Source organism: Dromaius novaehollandiae, chromosome Z (genome assembly GCF_036370855.1).
Source record: "Dromaius novaehollandiae isolate bDroNov1 chromosome Z, bDroNov1.hap1, whole genome shotgun sequence".
Taxonomy (NCBI): Eukaryota; Metazoa; Chordata; class Aves; order Casuariiformes; family Dromaiidae; genus Dromaius; species Dromaius novaehollandiae.
In genome coordinates, this window is record NC_088132.1 from 65,875,835 (window position 1) to 65,896,476 (window position 20,642).

Here is a 20,642-nt window from a genome sequence, read left to right on the forward strand (position 1 = left end):
CCAGTGACAGATGCATGGATAAAACTTTTGATTTCCTCCAGCCCTCAGGACTCTAATGTCTGAGTACTTTACCATCTGTAGCATATTTATTCTCACAAGACCTCTGTGATGTAGAGAGGGAGTATTAGATCCATGTTAAAGTGAGGAATGAGAGCCAGAACACGCTGGGATCAAATAGGTGATCTGGGTTTGAGTAGGGTATGAATCGAAGCCTTCCTGATCACAGACTAAACCCTTAACTGCTGCATTCCCCTCCTCACCCCCCCCCCCCCCGCCCCCCGCTCCAGGATAGTCTTCACTGGGAGTTTGTTCAGGCTAGGGAATTCTGTAGAGTTGGCACAAATTCTATGAAAAAGATTTGTTTCCCTTTTTATAGTCTATAGGACTTTTTCCCAGAATGGAAGATTGCAATAAGCTGGAGAGTGAAATCTGAGATACGGGGAATAGGTTTACAATCAGAATGTGAAGGTAACTATCATGATATCGACGAGACAGAAATTCAAAAGAGGCCTCAAGGAGGGAAAGAACAAGAGAATTTCCTTATAGAAGTGGTCAAAAAATCCACAGAAGTCATCTCTTTCACTTTTCAGATCACGTTGAATTCAGACATGCTGGATGGTTATCATCCAACACAGTCAGCTCTCCTTGTCAAAGGTGCAGATAGAATTCTGTTTTCAAATTTGACTTGCAGTTCAGCCCTGATGCCCATTACTGCCTTTTGTTGTGCTCTGACTGTGTAGCCCTGAATCATACATTTTTTTAGACACTAGATCACATTATGCCTATCTAAACTGCTGTCCATTGTTACTACCTGTCAGATTTAGTAATTTCCAGAAATTCTATATTCTGTAGTTATATTAGTTAGCATTTTTTCAGGCTGAATCACAACTTAATACTTCCAGCCCATATCCCTTACCTCTCAATGTCATTGTTACTATTTCTCCCAACTTCCTTCATGTTTACTTCACCTAGCTATTTTCTATCATCTGCAGATTTAATTACTGTAGTTTTACTATCTTCCTCCATTGAATAAATATTAACAAGCAATGAGACTAATTCCTATGACACTCTATGGATAATTCACTACCAGCTTGATCTCTTGCCATTAACTGTTACTCTTTCTTTATGACCCTTCAGCTAATGCTCTAATCATGTGCCTATTCACTTCCAAGCCAATTTACATTAATTTTACAAGTTTTCAAGAAGCAATGAACAAATTTCTTATTTACACTTGGCTATATTTACTCTCTGTATTTCATCATAGCACCAGATGGTGCTGATTAATATGCTGTACCAATATCAATGTATCAATCAAAGGAGGGATATCATGATCCATCTATCTTTCCCTAATTGTCTTCAAATTACAATTTTTATTTTTCAATAATATTTTGCAGCAGAGCACATGATCAGGTTGCAAAGTGTCGAATACATCAAATGAGCCACTCTAATGGTCTAGAGAGTGCTGTTAGCTCAAAGCAAATAGAGGCCAATGAGACGTAGTCTGCAAAGGAAAAAATTCTTTTCAAAGACTCTGTGACTAGTAAAGGCTAGGGAAACATACAGAGTCAATTATCATGGCTAAGATGACTTATGGCAACCTAACTGTATATTCAAAATTAAGGATGATAAATCTATACTGTAAATGCTTATAGCTCACAGTTCCATTGGCTTTGACATCAAAGGATGTATATGTATCACATACCATTGAGAGCAAATACAGATCACTTTTGCCACTGCCAGTGTTATTTGCCATAATTTTATTGCACTGAGTGATGTCCTGACACAGATTCTGATGTGACAGGATTCTACCTGAACATAAATAGAAAACTTCTTTTCTGCTATTTAAGGTGTTGCTTCTGAGAAAAGGAGAAATGGAGACATGAGAACTTGTGGCAAATGAAATGTTCACGGATACCCATTGTTAATTCATGTATTTACAAGAAAGCCTTTAAACACTTTGACCGAATGCAAATGCTAGTAATTAGATCCTGCCTCCCCAAATATTCCCATTATTGTTTCACATGAAGACATTTTTCTTAACTTCTATTCCTCAAAAAAGCTGTTATTTCTGGCATAGTATGGTTACTCTATTCTTCCCCCGCATTTCAGTGGTGGGTGAAGAATGATTTTATATGTACAGTCTGTAGAACTCTTTGGGATCTGTCATGATGAAAGGGGTGCTCTGTGTACAACACTATTATTAACTTATTGTATTTCATTAAATTATTCTATTTCACATCATGTCACTCTGCTGAAAGAACCTTGCCAAAAATAAAAGCAATGCAATATCACCAATTGAGAAAAGCGACTCCTTCAAGGAGCAATGTAGCGTGCAGATAGCATAAGAGTCCCTAGGAGTTCAGGCTGGCATTGCTAGAGAATGCAGGGGCACCTACAGCTTCAGCGTGCATCATGTGAAACAATGTATTTTCTAATATACAGTGAGATGAAGAGTAAGAACTGAATTACATTGTGAAGTATGCTTAATATATCAACTTTTGAATTAATATCTCTTCAGAACTACTGGAAATGATCATTTATACTTCATTAGTTTATGCAGATGGATGTAATTTGGCAAATTCTGAGTTTGTTAGGCTTTTTAGCAGTCTTAATAAAAACATCTGAGTCTTCTTAAATGGAAAGTTTCTATTCAATTATTCATTATTTTAGAGATAAAACACAACCATTTGTTATTTCCACTTATTTTATTGGAAAGTCAATGCTTATTAGTTTTAATAATCCTCTTTTCTCTAGCTAGTTCTTTGCGATGCGATATAATGTACCATGTAGTCTTTGTAAAATTTATGGAAGACTGTTTCAGCTAAAGAATAAATACAGTTAAGACCGAATTTAGGATCTGAATGATTTTTGATAGGACTTGTGACTGTGACTCTTGAATTCTAACCAGTTTCTATCAGCTCTGCTGGCTTTCTACTTCTATTCCAGACTAGCTCATTTTAAAGTAGGAAACTAGATCCAGAATAAGATCTAATGGATTTCCAAGTACAAAAATCACAGCAACACTTTATTACTTGTTTTGCAAATCTTCACACAGACAAGCAAGTACTACTGTGATTAATTTATTGTATTCCCAAGGCCTCATAAATCTACGGGCATTCTGTGACAAAATAATAACAAGTTTTGTTTTGAAGGTTGTAGTTAATACGCTCGCTAACAAACTTTCCTTTCCTTAAGGCTGAATCATGGATTTGTTCCAAGCCCCAAGCAAGAGACAGCATGCTGCTGCACTGCCACCAGAAAAGACCAGGACTGCAGTTGTGATTTCAGGAATCACTTTGTGCATCGGTCAGAGGCAGTGATTATGCCAGTTCTGTATCTCTCAGAGTATATGTTCCCTGGAAGATTGTCCAGCACAGAGCAGTGTCCCCTTTTCACTTTGCACTTCTATACTTCCAAGCTATCATATGGCCCTAAATTATTATCCTTATTTTAGAATGGAAAAGAAAAACTGTCAGAGATGGATCAGATTCTTTGGTAAATCACACTTTTCTGAATACAGGGGAGTTAAAACTGAGCAAAGGTGATTCTTCTTTTCACCTTTGTGATTCTGGACCATGCCTGAAATGTATCTTTTTCCTACTTGAATCTAAAACAGCCAAAAGATAGCCCAAAATCGCACTAGGCTAAAATAGCTCTTCATAGGCTGTTCTTTGGTCAAAGAACTAACTAGTACTGCGCCATGGCCAGAACATCTAGAAGTGCCCACCTCCTTATCAGCAGTCTCTCACCTGTGATAAGAGTGGTACCTGGGTTAAAGTTGTGAACACTGCCCTATGCAAAGCGGCAGGTTGCACACTCTTTGCAGCTCTTTTTAAAATGCATAATAATATGGTGTTAACATAGAAAAAAATCTACATTAAAATAATATAATATAAATTAAATTAAAAGCTAAAGCCTCTAATTTCAGAAATTAAGGCAGCCATACCAAAATATTTTTACCACACTGGTTAAAATCACTTAGGGTATTATTCTCAGCCCCCTGTGGCTGTAAGCACAATGGGTGGACTCAGCATCCACTCTGCATATGCTACTTGCCTTTAAGTCAGACTTCTTAACAGTATCTCAGTGGCATTTTCCCCAGGCCAGTTCCCTTTGTTGTGTTTTTCTTTTACAGGAAAAAAATATATATGTCACTGAAGAACCACATGAGAAACAGTCTTAAAATTGTGACATATCCTTCATCTCAATGCAAATGCCCCCAGTGCTTCATCTCAATGAAAATATTGTAGGGCTGCACTGAAATGTAACTTCTCATAAGAAAACACAAGCAAAAAACCACAAAAAGTATACTGGCTACCCCTGGAATGAAGTATATTAAACTCCACTGCTTCACTTTGTTTTAACCGACTGATGAAAGAGAGGAAGAAAATCAGAAGATGCAAAGCAGTGAAGAAACACGTGAGGAGGTTCCAGCAGGAGGGAGGAAGGAGTGCCAGGCAGACAATGCTGAACAACAGTCTGCCCAGACGCCTTGTATGCAAAGAATTAAGGTGTTTTTAAGAGATTCGTCCATTCATGCCCAGTACAAGAAGAATTATGTATGACTCACATTATTTTCCAAAAGGTTGAGTTAACTAACCAAGTTGAATTAATCAAGTTAGTTCACTAACTAACAATTTTGGTTGGCAAAAAGTTGGGCTCTACTACATTGCAGAACTGCCATGAAGAATAAATAATTATTTTACCTGTAAAACAAACAAATTTGCTTTATGATAGTAACTGAAATTAAATAAATTCAATTAACTAGCAAACACAGTATGTAATGGCAATAATAATAAATCCAAGAAATCCCATATATTTATATTTACAGAGCTTCTTTCAGACCTTGAATTGGACTCTTGGCTTAAGGTTTGATTACTCCATGCTATTTCTTGCAAAGTTTTAATCTTCTGTTAATGGTCAGAAGTTTGTTTTTTGTTTATGACAATTACATGTTTTTATGGGTCAAGCAAGAGGCCTTAGGAAAAATGTTGGGATGGAAGGGAGGGGGAAGTGCTTTGAATTTTGATGAAGAATTAATTCAGAACTAAGTTCTTCCAGGCTTTTAATGATGTTTTCTTTTTGGAAAGACATTAGAGTTATTTAATCCATGTGACCTCCATGGCATTAAGGACAATGCTTTGATTTTGTTTTTTTTTCTTTACTATGCTTTTGGTTTTATCTTTTTTATCTGTTATATTTAGAGGTCTTTGTTACATATCAGATGTGATGTTTAAACTTAGCTGTAATTACTGGATTTTTTTCTTTCTCACATTTAGTTTATTAATGTTGTTATTCACATCATACTGTCTAAATATTTTGAGAACTCTTCTGGGATTGAAAGAGGGCAATTAGTATCAACTGTTGATATTCTCTTTTCTTCTTCCTGTGCTCCCAAGATCTTATCTTTAATCTAGATTAAAGGGATGGCAGAGCAAGAGGAATTCAAGTCATTTGGATCAGGATTTAGAATCTAAACGCCTTCAGAGTTGTGCTTGGCTTTTTTGGTTTAGCCTACTGCAGTGACAGGGACCATCTGAGGACTTGGAATTTGGATCCAGGTTTGGATTCTTCAGCAATAAACTTCACACACAGAGTCAGAGACAAACACACAAACGTACACACAAATGTTCATACTGGACCAGGCCCATCTCTAGTTGCATATTTATAAAATTAAGCTGGTATCAGAACAAAGTTAATAGTGGAATAACTATAGACAAAAATAGATGGTCATAAATAAACTAGGAAACCTCTAAGACAAAATGTAAGCACTATCACCAGATCCTCTGGTGATCCACCTCCTCTACTAGCCAGTCTGGCCTGTAGACTCAGAATATTAATTGCATATGAATTTTATGGATGAAGCAAAATGTCTTCAAGAAAACACTGAAATTTAAAATTTTAAAAGACACTGTCTGTCTCTAACAAGATACGTGATGCTCCCAAACTTGTGCTCAGCAGGAAAAGGAGCTCGTCAGATCCACAGAGCTTATTCATGCACAAAAGCTTCAGTGAGACAGACATAGTCCCAAACCATTGCAAAACTTGCTTTGCAAAAGATGGAAGTCTTAGAAAAAATATGAACAACGCCGGATAAAGTGGACAGAAGCTACAGGAAGCCCTCTTTGACCCCAAGTTGGGGAAGCTTGTAAGAGGCACTTGCTATTGACTGGTGGACAATTATTAAATACTGACAAAATGTCAGCTAATAGATGATCTTGAAATATGTAACTAAGAGAGAAAAAAGAAATACCTACAGAATCCAGAAGAGCACACCTTCCATAATTTCTTTTTCAGTCAGTTTTGCATTTCTTATTTTTTGTTTTGCCTTTTCTGTACTTCTGAGTCAGTCTATCCTCCAGTCTTGGGGATGGAGATGCCAATCCAAATCAGGATCTGAATCTCACAAATAACCCTTCTTTTTGAACTCAAGCTAGACTCCATTCTGTAACAGAGCAAAGGGGCTGGAGGACAAGGTGGTGTGTGGTATAGCTGCTAGTGTCAAGGCAGACCTTACACAACTCAGGCAGGATTTACAGGTTCTAAATTCCTCTAAAACACCCAAATGCATATTCTCCTATCCCAAGATCTTTTATCATTCCCTTATCTCCCTCTGTCTTTCTGTTTGTCACCTCCTGAGATCAGCACCTCTTTTTCTCTTCCCTCTAAACACCCCATGAAAATGTCTCTCTCTTAAAGGAGTGTTAAGGTGGCCTAGGAAAAATAGGCCTCTCAGTTAAGCTGGGTGAATAGGGCCTTTGCACTCAGTACAAGCCCCACAAACCTTAACTCTAAATACACAAAACTGAGAAAGAACGAGAGGAAAAAGTGTAGGCCAGCAGGCAAGAAAGCGATGCCACTGAATCCTGTGTGACACTTTTATTCAGCCAGTAGCGCAGCTCATGTAGCTGCATGAGTTGGCACCATGCATTTGTGTGTTGGGACATATGGTAAGCAGAGAAGCCACAGTACTGCTCAGCGCTACAGGCAAGGAACGTGCCAGTCTTTGTTTCTTATATCCCAAGAGACACAGCCAGCAAGAAATAAATTTTGAGAGGTCTGAAGAAACCCACAAAAAGGGATCAAATAGTGGAAACAGGTCTCCTACTCTCTGATAAAGATATAAAAATAACCTTTTCCTCAGAATAGTTTACTATCTAAGGAGCTGAGAAAAAAAAAGGGTAGTAAGATCTCTGAACTTTGGGCACAGTTGCCAGCCCCATACCTGGACAGAAAGCAAAAATATAGACCATGCCTCAGCTGAAGAAAAATATGCACTTGCTGTTTTCTCTGTGAACATTTAATAGTACTGACCATGTGAAGGTAGTCAGAACGGCCAGCACACAGAAGTAACTTGGCATCCAAATTATTGAGAAACAATGGCCTGGTTCTGACCTCAACAATACACAGATGAGTGTTAACCCTATTTAGGCAAGGATGTTAGGCTGTTATAAATGTAGTTTATGTGAAATGAGTTGACTTCTGAATCTCTCCAAAGATGCAGATGTCGCAGCCCCTCTGGTCAACCTCTTCCAGTGCTTGACCAATCTCACTGTACAAATATTTTCATTAGCAACTTCAAGGGGTAATTCCTGGAGTAACAGCAGGTGTTCTTGGGGAGGAGGGATGGGAATGGATATTGCTCCAACTCTCCAGTTACCTTGCGCTGACTTGAAGAAGACAAACTTTTTTGCTTCAAAGGTCCAGTCCTTGTTCCCCCAAACGTAAAAATCAAATCCAGCCTAAGCCTTTCCTGGAAAAGATGAAAACAGTAAGATTTTTTTCTGGTAATTTTAAAGATGCATGTCAAGGAATTATTCTTCTTTAATTTTCCCCTTAAAAAAATTGTTCTTCTTGGAAGAGCAACCTGTTTAACTGGTATAGCTAGAAATTCTGGAGATGCTGGAGGTAAATTAAAATAAAAGGGGAAGGTAATAGAGCTATTAAGATTTTTGTTTTCTTTGCATAATTCTTTTGCAGAGTAACCTGCAGTTTTGTTTTACACTCCGCATTGTGTATTGGAATTAGGACAACAAACATTCAAAGAGACGTCATTACCATCCATGGTGTGTTGAAATTCTGGGAATATTTACTCAAAACAGCTACAACCCTGGCAGTTCATTCAGTTTCAAGGTTGAAAATGCTCAGTGTCTCAAAAACAGCAAGGAAAATAAAAGATTATTCTAACAGGCCCCGGCTGCAGGGACTCGCAATGAAACCATTTCATTGTCAAGGTCAGTTTAAATTGATTCTGCCATTGATCCATGTTTCCTGAGACGTTTAAAGCAATTATCCTGTTCTTTTCCTGTGTCTAAATGTAATACTGATGTAATGGCCAGTACTGTTGGTGCATGCTAACAGCTAAAAGGGAAGTTGTATGGGAACTACCCAGTTGCATTCTTCACCAAGTACTGAACTTGAAATAATTGCAAAAGTTATTATATTGTATTATCAATACCTACTATTTTCCTTCTGTATATTTGGCAAATTTCTCCATGCCACCAGGGGAATTTTATTCACCTGAGATTGCTCAGTGAAGTGAGGAAGGGCAGCTTCATCATCATCCTCAGTTATGGCGAAGGCTAGTGAATTTCCTAGACACTTACTACCTATGTGTGTGAGTTCTTGGAGAATTCTGCAGCAAATATCAGTGACTGGCACATACCAGTAAGTACGTGATGTGTCTATCAGAGAGTCTATGTTACTCATCTGCAGACAAAATGGTGTTATACTTGTTTTTCTTCTGGAGAAACCCATATGCTTTACTTAACGTTGTGGCTAAAGTCCTCTTGGTGATTTGTTTTTCCTTACAGTGCCTCTCAGTATCACAGCCTTCATGAATACTATTACTGTGCTCTGTTGATTCTGACCTTTGTAGTGTCATATCCTCTTTCCAGCTTGATTATGTTTTTATTCGTTAATACTGTGGTGATCTAGTCTGCTTTAGTCTGTGTGGCAATGTAATTATACAAACTGGTCTTAAAAAGGATACTTACTAGCATCTTTTTATTACTTCTGTCATGTTTAAAGTTTCCTTTTAGGGTAGGAATATTGTGAAAACTCTCATAGGCTTAAAACTGTTTAGCTTAAAAGATTGTTACTCTTTTTGAAGTACTTCAGTCCCTATAGAGAGAAGTAAAATCTGTTCTTGATAACTTTCATTAATTTTTCCCTTTTTATATATATACAACTATATATAATAATTAAAGCTGAGACGCTTTCCTCTGCATTTACAAAAGTGTAGCAATGGCTCTGAAGCACCAATAGGCTGACTTTAACAATAAAAGACTTGACAGTGATCAAAATAGGAGTGAAGAAGTTCCAAGATGAATATGTAGAAACAGTGGTAAGGAAAAGAAGGTCTTCGAAAGAAAGATATTCTGTTCCTCTATCTCACGTCCTATCTCTTGAAACTTGCTGTATCTCATTCATGTGCTGGCAGTATGTGGCATATCTACTCACATTCATTTCAAATATTGGTCTGCAAATGCGAGGACATGAATTTTCATCAGTTACCAAAAGCAATGTGTTATAATTTGCCTTAGCCTCCTTGGAGAGGAAAGATAAGAATCCATAGCTGCAAGAGGCAAAAATGACAAGCCCCTGTGTCGCAGCCCGAAAGGAGTCGTTCAGGACGACCTCCCTCCCCTTGGGACCAACGACCAAGTTCGTGATGCCCTTGGACTGAATTAAGGTGAAACGACACCAGCCAACCAGTTTAAGATTTATTAACACAAAGATAAGGCATGTGGTCAAATAGGATAATTCAATGGCGAATACTGCAACTAGCTGGACAAGTCCCGTGCCACACGTTTCAAATAAATCTTACCAACATTCAACAAAAGAGAGGGAAAAAGAGAGAAAAAGGGGGGGGGGGGGGAGAGAGAGAGAGAGAGAGAGAGAGAGAGAAAAAGATATCACCACCCGTGGATCCAGCGGTGTCCCGTTGGTCCTCTTCCTTTGGGAGTCTCGGCGGGGGGGGGGGGGGGGGGGGGTTCCCATCTGGTGGTAGGTGGGTCCTCTTCACTCTGGGTGTAAGTTTTGGTGATGCGCGTGCAGTAATTACAACTCGAGCAGGGTCCGACCCTAGGTTCCCACGGAAAGGCTCGGAGAACAAACTGTAATGGCACGCGTGCAGTGGTTACAGCTCGAGTTGGGTGCCTCCAAAGAGGGACCCTGAACAAAGAGATCCCCAGGCAATTATAGCTTTTTTCAAATTAAGTTTCCCACCCCCGCGTGGTAGTTCAGACCAATAGTAATTTTTTGGGTCTGGGGTCTCCTGCTCCTTATTGGATCTCATCGTTGTTCCTAGGCAGGCTGTTTTCTGTTGCAGTTTCTGCGGACAGGTGTGTCTTCATTTAACTCCAGCAATTAGCACTGTTTCAGATGCAAATTGCTGGTAACTCCCTTATCGTTCCCGCCTGCACCCGCTCTGGGGCCCTTTCTCACTGAACTAGGGAGTGCGGCCTAAGGCTTCAGCAAATTTAGCCACTCATGCCAAGCAAGTTTTATAGAAGTTGTGCTAAAAACAGACAATAATTTACAGTCCAGATCCCAAAGTCTCTGCCCGATTGTGGTCTCGTTCAGTGCAGGCTCGGTGTGTCCCGGGTGGTCGCAGGGAGACCATCTCGGGGGTCGCAGCAGCCCAGTCCTGTTTCCGCCAGGGACAGATGGCTTGTTCGGGGTTATGGCCTGCCTGCACCCCATGCACCAAGAAATGTGTAAGGCAAAAGTTCATTCATCTGTCTGCCACACCCTGTTCAGCAATGTACAAAAGCAATGCGACGGTGAAAAGACTTGTATGGTTTGTCTGTATAGTTAAAGTGGGACTGTAATTTGCATCAAACATATAAGCTTAACATTTTCTCCAACACCATTAGGTCACAAAGAGGGAATTTTACAGTTGTAAGAATCTAAAACAGGTCTGAAGGAGGTATAAGTGATACTGAGTCTGGTTGGTAACTGCTTGAAGTTAATTCTGGCCCTGTTACCTTCAGTATCACGATCTCTGAGATCCCATGAGAGTTTACAAAATAGGATTGCCACACAACAAATGAGTCAAAAATAGACAAGAGAGTAGAAATGATTCCCAAGCCACAGTTCCTCACTTACAGCATATCCCTTCTCACACATAAGTTGGATTGTAAAATTAATTATGCTGCAGTATCTAAGATGGATGAATAAGTGAGCTCCCATTCTTCTCCTTGCTGGAGAGGAATAGCATGACCACATTGAGCAACTATTTTTTTTAAAAGAAATGACAGAAAGTTTCCCCCTCTGTTCAAGTCCAAGGGAAAGAGCAAAATCTAAATCTCAGATCTACTATAGGTTTGTGAGCTATAGGCTTCTGCTAATCAAATATGTGGATGAGTGTATATATTACTCAATCTTTAAAATAAAGAGGTCAAAACTGAGCATGACTAGTTTTAAATTTGACTGATGCTGAGCTGTATGAAACTGAGACAGCAGTTCAGGATAGGTCTAAAAATGAGGGATTTTTCCCTCAGCCCTGAGAAGTCTTCCCAAGATTCTTTTACCAAAGAAAGAGTTGCAACAGAAGCACTGCAGAAAAGAATGATTACCTTGGGGTCACTGGAGGAGGCAGTGTAGCATTTGAGCTCATATTAGCTTTGTTACAGATCACATTCATTTCCCAGGTCTGAGATCCCAGTACTGAGCCCAAAGGAAATTCCATATCAATTTCTACTTTGGAGAGTTTACTTTTACAGTGAAAGCTTTATTCCAGATTAGTTGAGTAATCCATAGACTCTCACTTAATGTCAGGAGGTTATTTGATATTCTAGACATTTCAGCTCATAATGTCTAATCTCATTTCTTTAGCTCAACTAATCACTTTTGAGCTGTTAATTTGATAAACCAATCTTAGAGTTTAAACTCATTTATTGTCAAAATGTAGGACAATTTTATTTCAGAGCTACTACCTCTAGGTCTTCCCACAATCACGACCTATGGCTGGGTGTACTGTACCCTGACCCCAGGCGCACGGGTGAGCTGAAGATGTCTATAAATGACACACGAAATGCAGTCAATTTCCTTAACTTACACCCTCATTTTCTTGACTACAGCATGCCCATCCTTGTGCAGAGGTTTCCAAAATTTTTGTTTAAATTTGGTATTAAGAGAACAATTACATTCTGGTATTAGACATCTGAAGTTCTTCTGACACCTGGGTTTACGCTTCTGCTTTTAAATTTTTGAATGAATAACTAAAGACTCTATCAGTGTGAGTTTCTACTTCCATGTCATTGTTATCCTGACAGCTCTTAGCAGTTCCACAGGCAGTTTATTTGGGCACAAATCCCACACTGCTGCTGCAACAAATGATCCCATCTTCCCACTGCTTGTTCCCACCCATACCACTTCTCTTGCACTGGCATCGATGTCCATGAAGCTGCATGGTGAACCAAAACACTTTCTTTGCAAAGCTTTTTTTGGCTCGGCTAGAGGGTTTCCAGCAGTTACCACATTTGATGGTGAGGCTGGCTACACTACTGAAAGCGCTTATTGAATTAAGATGCTAACTGTGAACATAGTATGGTAACAAAATGCTTTCCTTAGCCTTTTAATACAAGGTCAGTAATCATTAGCATTTGGTTGATGAAACTGTATTTGCTTGTTATAAGAAAACAGGTTATCTGCAATACTTCAAAGAGTATTGTGAATTTTGACAAGACTTGTAAGTGCAAATTCTTCATAAAAGATGCAAATGCCTTTATTGCAGAAAACACATAAAACTGAGTGAAACTCAAGCCGCAGATACCACACTTCATGTATTAAGCAGACACTGCATGCTCCAAACTTTCCAGCTACTTTAACTTCTCACTGTTTAGATATAGGTTTGAGAGAAAAAGACAGGACTCCACTTTTAGGATTAGCTATAAAATCTGCATAGCCAGGAAAACTTGAGTTTCAGTAATGGCTGTATCTCTGAGTGTCAAATTTATGGACACAGACACATTTCTTTATTTTAATCAACACTTACTTTCCATTTATATCAGTCTTGCAGAATATGACTGAGATCAGAGCCCTTAAAGAGAGCCAAGTTTGTGATTCCCAGAGCCCTACAAAGTTGCTGTGTATCAGTATAGACTATGTGTCTCTCAAGCTGCTAAGGGCAGTATCTTCACCACTCTCGTGAAGCATTGTGCAGTGTGCCTAGTGTGTCTTATCCCTCAAAAGGCAAGGAAGAAGTGCCTTGGGTGTCTGTCCTTCAGAGCAAACAACAGGTGGGGATAGGTATGTCCAGGTCCTGCTCCTGCCTGGAAAGAGAGGCTGCAGTCCCCAGGTGGTGGGGATATAGTGGAAGCTGAGAAAGATTTCTGAGGAGGCCAGGAGAAGTATAGACTAAGGAAAGGGAAGAGTGCCTTAAGCCTGGAAGGTGCTGGGGAAAAAATAATTGGGAGGTACCCTGAATTAAAAAAACAAAAAAACAAAAAGACTCATACCACAATTCTGCTCAATTATCATTTATAGCAATAAATGTATGACTTTTCCTGGCAGCTGGAAAAAATTGCCGTAACGACAGTTTCTTTACCAAACAATCCAATATGCTTACCACCATAACTTGATCTCCACCGGAGAGCTAGCTAGTAAGTTATCTGAGTTAGCATATGGAAAACATGTTAGTGTCTCTGCACATGGAAAGAGTGTTATCTTAATAAACACTTTTTTTTCTGTTAACTTTCATTTAAATTATTGAATAGTATTACTCCAAATATAGCACTGGAAAAGCAGAAGCCTTTTAGGAGACTTAATAGCTTGTATCACACCAACTTCATGCTAAAACATTCTGTGTCAGTTTGTGAAATGGTCCATTTGACCACATTTACTGCATTTGTGAGCTGCAGTGCTAAGGAAGGGAAACTCTATGTACCCAAGAAGATCCCTGTTCTCACTCAATAGCTGTAGCAAGAGAGAGTTGCATAGGGGAGCACCTCTCTTGTTATGACGTCTACGTTTTTTCCAAACACATCGTTTCCCAGTACAAGGTCCCTTGTTCTGTGGTCAAGGCCTGTGTTCCTTTCTAACCCATGTATGACTATGTATCTGAGATCTTAAGTTTTTCCTCTTTCCCCAGAATAGTCACTTGAGGATTTTGGACCTAGCGTACATTTGTAAATTTTGCAAGACTAAATTCCTGTGCTAAAGGGAGGATACTGTCCTCCCAGATTACCTTTTTTCTGTCTTAGCAAAACTAATCCTAAAGATTCTTTAAAGTCACCATTTTCCATCAGGATTTCCAGTAGTTTCACATCTTCACAATCTTTTAATGCCCACTCCAATGTTCAGGTGTGTTCTCCTGCCAAGAAATATGCTTCTTTCTACATATCTGCCTTGCCGTAAGGAGTGAGGATAGTCCTCTGCTCAAGAACTTTGCTGACTTCTCCAACTCTTCAGGTTCCTGTTGAGGATGCAAAAATCTTCTAAGATTCTTCCCCCATTACAGAGAACTATACTATACCATAGTATGTATAATCTTTATAAATAATGCTGTTTTATTGCTCTGTCATCAGGAGATGGTGTTCACTAAGATCAAGTTCAGCCCAGAGAGGCTAATTTCTCCAGACTACCCCAATAGTCAGTGGAGAAACAGGCTTTAGCCAGAGGCAAGCAAGAGAAGAAGTTAATTTAGTTCTTCTGAACCACTCTTTGGAAAAGCCTATGGGTTTCCGCTGTATAGAGTCTACAGAGATTAGTCTCACTAGGCTAAGCCAGCTTTTGTGAATACTCTCCTAAGTGTTTGGAAGTTCCTGTCAAGTTTTTCTATCCTTTAGAACGCTATCCAGTTGATTTAGAAGAACATCCTCTGCATTACTTCACGTTGTATGCAGTCATGTCTATCAAATAACCCTGCAGCCTACTTGGTGTACATTCCCTATTTAATATATTGTTAAATCCTTGCTGCAGCATGCACTGAAGAAAGTCATGCTTCTTTCAGTTCTGACTGTCTAGCACTTTGAGAGAGGAGAGACGAAACATGATCATTCTTGTACAGTACTCGTTGGTGAATTTGTTCTTGAAGTTCAGTGGGAAAAGGGAGTGGATAATCTTGGTTCTGAATCCTTGGTCTAACCCTGAGTACAGCAACAATAATAACTCTTTGCTTTTTTTAAACAAGGTATAATTTCTACAAATGGAGTGGGTGTTGTCTGCATATTTCTGTGGATTTAATAAAAATGAGGTTAAAATTCTGATTTTTATTCTCTTTTCAAAGCTAAGACATAATAAACTTTACAAATTTTAATGAGAATTCACATGCATGCCCTTATGCAGCTGGATTAAAAAGTACTTCAATTTTATATATTTAAAAAATGCAACCCCCCAATCTCTATGTGCTTATACTTTTTATTTAAGATTCCTGCTAATAGCAGACCATAGGAAAAGCTAAAATATTTTCGCTCAAAGAATCAAAAAACAATAAAGTAAACTTTGCAAATTTTAACATTTAACAGATCGATCTTTTCTCTAGCAATGTATAAAAATGGATTGATATGATCATTGACTGACATGTTCATTTCAGCAGCAGATTACGCATCGGTCTGAGAAAAAGATGTCTGCTGGTGCCCTCATGTGGATGCGAGTTCTGTTATATACAGAAAATTAACCTTTTAGTCAGAGCAAAGTTATAGGAACTTTAAAGTCTTGGTTTTGCACACAAATTTTGATACTTTACTTACGATGGCCTTTTATCACTTACTTGCAGTGTGTGCAATTCCATACTACTTAGTCACAAGCAGAATCTCCTAGTTGGATGCCAGAATATAGCATGGCTCCCAAGGTAGATTTGAAGTACAAAACTCAACTCATTCTTAACCACAGAGCCACAGCCTCTCTCCCTCACAAAAACTACGGATTCATATTAAAAAGTAGAACTTATCAATAATTAGCTTTCAGAACTAATCACACAACTGTTTTCCATGGTTTGCAAAAATTTCAACAGAATATAATCTTTCCTGGAAAAATACATTTCTTATTTACAAAGAAAGCATTCCAGCTGTCAGCCAACCCAGGGAAGAGCTGAGTATGCACAGTGCATATTGTCAGGTGGACATTATTCCAGTTTGATCAGCCTCAGCAGAATAATGACATTATCACTCAGAATCTAGCCACCTATCTCTGGAAATATGCAAAACAGGTGAGTGAAAAGCATATGATACTTCCACTATGAATATATTGTATGTACTAGGATCAATATCTGAAGACTATCAGCAAGGCTCCTATGTAGATGAGTGGCTAAGGGAACATGGCCTGTTCCAAGCTGCTGCCAACACCCCATGCTAAGGTCAGTGCAGCTATACCCACAGTGTGTCTACTTGTCTGCAACAGGCGTTGTCTGTGAAGAGCATCTTCTACCCTTTCATCTTGGGAGTGCTTATTGTGAAATGATTCAAAGGTTTATGTACTTTTGCCCTATTTCTCAAAAATGCTAAACTTTAGATATAGAATTAATCAGCAGATTTCAATGCAAGCCCAGCATTTTACAGTTTCAGCTAAATAACCCTTACATTTCAGGTGTAAAGAAAAAATTGAAAGCAAAACAACTGGAATAATTTAACTGGTATTGAAAGGATTCATAACTTGATACAATCAGAATCTAAAATTAAGCTCGATTGTCATTTGCAGAATATCTATCATGATTGTGCTGTATGAACTTCCAGAGGTAAGTAAAGGTGATAAATACTGATATGGAATATTGTAAAAATTTGAGCCAAACTGCATTTTTCAAGCTGAGCAAAGCAGCTACAGTCACTGTAAAGAATTGATAGGTCGAATAGCTGCAACCTGCAATCTGATATGGCAAGTGTCTACCTCTGAACTCAAATTCTGAACTGGTGCCTAAAGAATTTGATTTTATTTTCATCAGCCACGCACAGACCAGCAAAACTTCTGTGAAAACTGACTGGCTTCAGCAAATCCACATTGTGAAACATGTTTTACCTTGGTTAGTGTTCCAAATTCTTACACACTATGATCATTAGAGGGCCAAAAATTAATTTGATAATACAAAGTAACAATGTAGTTATCTATCTGATATTCCTTTTCTCTTTGAGCTAGGTGCTAGATGCTATGTAAAGGAAGGACAAAAGAGCACACAAGCCAACAGAAAGACTAGAGGCAGGAGAGAAGTTTTATCCTTTTAAACATGACACTAGAGATATGACTTGCAGATTTTGTGGCATTCAAAGTTCTTTGCTCTTAACCACAGCTTTGTTACAGGAGTTTGGGGCCTTGCAGCAAGTAATGCATTTGTGACGTTACTACTTTTTTTCCACAATGATGGATAAGAAATCAGATTTTTCAAATATGTAGATTCTCCAGATCAAATGGTAGCCAGGTACATGCAGTTCAGTATCATGCACTTCAAAATGTGAGCTTCTTTGGGATAAAACTTGCGGTTTGCACAGGCATCAAAGATTGTAGAAACAGTTTTTACCATAGCCTCATCAGCTGAATGCCCTAATGCCCTTTTCCTATCCTTCTATACAGCACATGTTTTACTGCTTAATGGTCACCCAAAATGCCAGAGCCAGTTCTATTTGCATGGTGCTATGTGCACACTTGTTTTATACAATGTTCTGCTATGCTTTAAGGCAAAGGATAGTATGAAAATGAAGAGGAATTTCTTTAGGAATACTGTAGCCATCAACAAAAAAAGGAAATATTTTATACAAAACCTGAAAATTTATGGATTTTTAAAATCATATTTTAAATGTTACATATTTCACTTACTGCTGTTGCTCAATGAAAATAAAAAGAAATGCTTGTAAAAAGAACTTGCCTACAAATGAGACAGTTGAACAGAAAGAGTTGTGTGCTTATGAATTATAGTTCCAGGCTGCTTATACTCTGCTTTAAAGCTGTGTACTCTCTCTCTGTACTTGTGCAATGCATTTATATTGGAAGGCCCCCTTAAAACTGGGTGATCTATTGGTTTAGGGAGCTAAAGATTAATTCCAGATGTGGTCATGCTCTTCTAGCCCTTCAAAAAGTAACTACTGCACCATCTGTTTTGTAATAGACAATTTCAAAGAGTGCCAAGGGGAATGTTAAAGACATTGGTCAAATGGCCATATATACCTCACACACAGGAATTCTGGAGGTCATAGTGCCTCAGACAGATTCATATTTTCACTTTTTTCCCCACTCTTCCACCACGGAAACTCAAGGAACAGCTCTTTCTCCTCCCCAAATAGGAAGGAAATGTTTTCCAGATTATTACCAGTGCTAATGTGTATGAGGCCAAATTCAGACCTGAATTCAGTGGAATGAATGGAATTCATGATGACATATCTCTTATATCTGCCCCATTTTTAGGCTATTCCAAACAAACAGCTTTGTTTTGTTTTAAATGAACTAACTAGCAGGGGGTTAATGCTAAACTGACTTTAGATCTGGCTGATCACCCAAGAAAAATGAAGGGTGCAATGGGTAATGAAAGGTTATTCCAGAGAATGATTATTTATTTTTCCTAGTAATTTTAGGAACCATGAAGTGAGGGCCTTGTGTCAGTTCTTCTAAATACAGTGTCATGCATCAATATCTAGGTCTCTGATGTGTATTACAGATGCATTCGGATCTAGCACCAATATAGCAAAATTGATCACAACAGTAAAACAGGAGTAAGAGATGTTCTCTGCAGAATTCCTAAGTATAAATCTGGATTTCAGAGCAGTAATTAAAGATTTATACCAAACAGTCCTGAGAAAAGATCCAAAATGGAAATGAAAAGAAACAGAAAATCTACTATAAGAGAGAGAATTGTGTGCAGTCCTACAGACTCACTTTTGCTGCAGTGACCATAGACAAATATTCAGTAAAAAGAAAGAGATTATTAACATGTCTCCAGTTCTTTCCTCTTTGGTTTTCCCAAGGTGTCTAGTCATGTTTTGTGCCAATTTTTATAATATGCTATTACAAAAATAGCTTAGTAATAGTAGACTAGTATACCTACCTAATTTTCACTGACTCTGCTGTGATTCTATCTCTTGAACAGCACACTGCAGAATCAGTGCCTCAGACTGTAAACTTCTTAGTCCTTGGGTATGTTCAGACTGGATATTCAAGTTTAAGGTATGTTGCTGGCAAAAAAGAAATAAATTAATAACAGTCCCTTGCCATTCTCTCTCCTTGGCATTATTAGAGTTGAATTCCTCTTAAGCCACATTCTATTTTGATGGCGATGGGGAATCCTTTACAGTAAGATTTGCTCTTTTTCAATACTAAACATTATTAAAATGAAGAAAGGCTGCAAAGCAGAATAGGAAACGTCAGCTTTGGAAGGCTTAATTACAACCTATAAAATTCAAAGACATCCAAAAGAAGTATCATCTTTGAGGCTACTATATAAATGTGTGTGGGAGAATGCATACACATCTGTTTGTTAAAGCAAAGGTAACAGTTTAGGAAAAGATCTAACCAAAAATTTTAGACCCAATAAAGAACACTTAGAACTAAACATTACATGCTGCAGCTACTTGCAATTACACTTCAAATCAAAAGCTGCAAGACAAATAAGTGCTTCAAAGAAGGATCCAAAACAGATAGTATGTTAAGGGAGAAAGCATATGGAGATAACCTATAGGAATAATTAGGAAAGAGATGTTTTTGAAATCCCAGTCTCTGTGGAGCTAACGTACCTCCATCAGAACTGAAGAAAGGTCTCTCCTCTCATTTCACTTTATAACTCCCAAGCATAGGTACCTGCCCTCCCCCCAAAAAACACAAAACAAACAAAATGAAAAAATAGCAATCTGAATACAACTCATTTTTGCAAACTAAGAAATGTATTGGTCACAGCTCTATTTTCTGAGGTGGATGATGTTTCTGGTATGAGCTAGTGTGTATGTCCTAGCGCATCTTAGATTGTGGCAGTTCTGGGCATCTTCAAAAGTAGAATCATAAATATCTAGGAAACTTTAAGATGGAAGAAGAAAAAATCTCCAGAATTAGGAGGTAATTAAAGAGAGGTTTTGTTTTGGACATGCACGACACCTCAGTTTAAATCCCATTCTGTTTCTTAGGATCTTTTAACCTATCTTTATTGGTTCTAGAACACAATTAATACATGATAAGAGTCAGCAATCCTATTCCATTCCTTTTGGTCTTTTGAGGCCAAATTCTGCCTTTAACACAAGTCATGCAACACAGGGATGAAGACTGACCCATCCTTTGAAACATGCAGCCAGGTACAGGAGTAGGTGAGTCATTAGCTGGAGAGCAAACAAAGAAAATCCACAAACTTGCTGCCTGCAACTACTCTCTCCTTACTCCACAGCAGACCTAATTCTAAATCCAATGCCAAATCCAGGGATAAACCTTTCAAAGCTCACTGTTTTGTGGACTGAGAGACTAATTTGCTCCAGCTGAGCCTAGCTACTCACCCTCTTGACTCTAAGGACAGACACCTGTGGCACATCTTTTGCACTGGAAAAATGTGCCAGCCACTTGCTAGCTACTGACTGGGTCATGTGCATCTTGTCAAAGTGATCTATTTCATTTAAGATGTATAGATCCAAAATTACACAGCCCTGACAAAAAAGAAAGCAGACATTTTATTCACTTGACACATGCTGTCTTGAGGAGAGCTCAATTTGTAACCGTAGTTAATCATTCACAAACAA